Genomic DNA, 3,046 nt, shown 5'->3' with positions numbered 1-3,046 from the left:
AAATAAATTGATAAATGTAAAGTTCTTGAATTGCCTCTGGCACAAGGTAAGATATCAATAAACATTAGCTTTTATTCTAGCCCATATCTCTGTATTAAAAAAAACAGTGAAATATTACATGCAATAAGAAGTTCTTATTTCTCACGTGTCTGTGGATTATTGGAAGGAGCTCTGTTAATCTTAGCTGGGTTCACTGAGTTGTCTGTGCAGTAGCCAATACCTGCCTCGTCTGGGTTGGTGTGTCTGGGCAACTCTGCTTCAAACTGCAGGTCTCTAAATTGGCAAGGTCCTGATGTTCACTTGTTATTCATCTTCCTTGGTATGAATTCATCTTCCTTGGCAGTGGGCTACCTAGAATATGTTCTTCAGATAGTGATTGGAAGAGGTACAAGAGGGCAAGTACAACCGAACAAGAAATATTTGAAGTCCGTGCTTGTATTATGACTGCTTCAAGGAACAGAAAAATATATGTCTTCATGCAAGTGGAGGGGAGGAAGGGCATGAGTAATTCTGAACAATAATTTAACCTGTGTGTGTTCAGTCTCTCAGTCGTGTCCAACTCTTTGTGACCCCGTGGACTGCAGCCCTCCAGGCTCCTCTGTCCATGGAATTTTCCAGGCAAGAATACTGAAAATTCCCATTTTCCTCCTCTGGGGGTCTTTCCAATGCAGGGATTGAACATGCGTCCCTGGTGTCTCTTGCTTTAGCTGGCAGATTCTTTACTACTAGCACCACCTAGAAAGCCCACACAGCTTTAATGATCATATACATCTTTAAACTAAATTCTTGTCATTGTTTCTCTCTCTCTCTTTTTTTCCTCATTGTGCTTTACAAAAAGAACTTTGAAACCATAGAGCACCTACCAGTAACTATTATCCATAGTCTCATAAGACTTGGGATTTTGAAGTTAGAAGAGATAAATACGTTTTATTAATCACATATATTTGTGGTAGTTAGATTGATTGAGCTGTTTGTCATAGAAGAAACAATATATTTTGGAATTACCACTAGACCAGCAGTCATGATTCATTCATTATCATTGTTAGTCACTACCAAATATTAAGCTAATTTGCCCTTGGGAGCAAAAAGGATAGATTTGTAGGAAATACCAGTAATATTTCTTCCCTTAGATAAATCTGACATGCATTTCAGTTCCTTTTGAAATAAAAATGTTTCACATATTGCGATGTGTTAACTTCCATGTCATAAAAGAAACTTGAGACGGTATTGGAGTTGCAAGAATCAGTCTTGAACTTTAAACTCCACTTTAAGAATACTTTAAGAATAATTAGAGCACAACAGGAGAAGGGAATTAAGCAGCCTTTAAAAGACATAGGAGATAAAATAAATGATCACAACACCTATGAAAAAAAACGGAATGTTTTCCTTCAGTTCAGTTCAGTTCAGTCGCTCAGTCGTGTCCGACTCTTTGCAACCCCATGAATCGCAGCAAGCCAGGCCTCCCTGTCCATCACCAACTCCCGGAGTTCACTCAAACTCATGTCCATTGAGTCAGTGATGCCATCCAGCCATCTCATCCTCTGTCGTCCCCTTCTCCTCCTGCCCCCAATCCCTCCCAGCATCAGAGTCTTTTCCAATGAGTCAACTCTTTGCATGAGGTGGCAAAGTATTGGAGTTTCAGCTTTAGCATCATTCCTTCCAAAGAAATCCCAGGGCTGATCTTCAGAATGGACTGGTTGGATCTCCTTGCAGTTCAAGGGACTCTCAAGAGTCTTATCCAACACCACAGTTCAAAAGCATCAATTCTTCAGTGCTCAGCTTTCTTCACAGTCTAACTCTCACATCCATACATGACCACTGGAAAAACCATAGCCTTGACTAGACAGAGCTTTGTTGGCAAAGTAATGTCTCTGCTTTTGAATATGCCATCTAGGTTGGTCATAACTTTCCTTCCAAGGAGTAAAGGTCTTCTAATTTCATGGTTACAATCACCATCTGCAGTGGTTTTGGAGCCCCCCAAAATAAAGTCTGACACTGTTTCCATTGTTTCCCCATCTATTTCCCATGAAGTGATGGGACCAGATGCCACGATCTTAGTTTTCTGAATGTTGAGCTTAAGCCAACTTTTTCACTCTCCTCTTTCACTTTCATAAAGAAGCTTTTTAGTTCCTCTTCACTTTCTGCCATAAGGGTGGTGTCATCTGCATATCTGAGGTTATTGATATTTCTCCCGGCAATCTTGATTCCAGCTTGTGCTTCTTCCAGCCCAGCATTTCTCATGATGTACTCTGCATAGAAGTTAAATAAGCAGGGTGACAATATATAGCCTTGACGTACTCTTTTTCCTATATAGAACCAGTCTGATGTTCCGTGTCCAGTTGTAACTGACCTGCTTCCTGACCTGCATATAGATTTCTCAAGAGGCAGGTCAGGTGGTCTGGTATGCCCATCTCTTGAAGAATTTTCCACAGTTTATTGTGATCCACACAGTCAGAGGCTTTGGCATAGTCAATAAAGCAGAAATAGATGTTTTTCTGGAATTCTCTTCCTTTTTCCATGATCCAGAGGATGTTGGCAATTTGATCTCTGGTTCCTCTGCCTTTTCTAAAACTAGCTTGAACATCTGGAAGTTCATGGTTCACGTATTGCTGAGGCCTGGCTTGGAGAATTTTGAGCATTACTTTACTAGCATGTGAGATGAGTGCAATTGTGTGGTAGTTTGAGCATTCTTTGGCATTGCCTTTCTTTGGGATTGGAATGAAAACTGACCTTTTCCAGTCCTGTGGCCACTGCTGAGTTTTCCAAATTTGCTGGCATATTGAGTGCAGCACTTTCACAGCATCATCTTTCAGGATTTGAAATAGCTAAACTGGAATTCCAACACCTCCACTGATGCTTCCTAAGGCCCATTTGACTTAACATTCCAGGATGTCTGGCTCTAGGTGAGTGATCACACCATCATGATTATCTGGGTCATGAAGATCTTTTTTGTACAGTTCTTCTGTGTATTCTTGCCAGCTCTTCTTAATATCTTCTGCTTCTGTTAGGTCCATACCATTTCTGTCCTTTATTGAGCCCATCTTTG

Source organism: Bison bison, unplaced genomic scaffold (assembly GCF_000754665.1).
Source record: "Bison bison bison isolate TAMUID 2011002044 unplaced genomic scaffold, Bison_UMD1.0 scf7180017864220, whole genome shotgun sequence".
Classification (NCBI taxonomy): domain Eukaryota; kingdom Metazoa; phylum Chordata; class Mammalia; order Artiodactyla; family Bovidae; genus Bison; species Bison bison.
Note: the sequence above shows the minus strand (reverse complement) of the source record.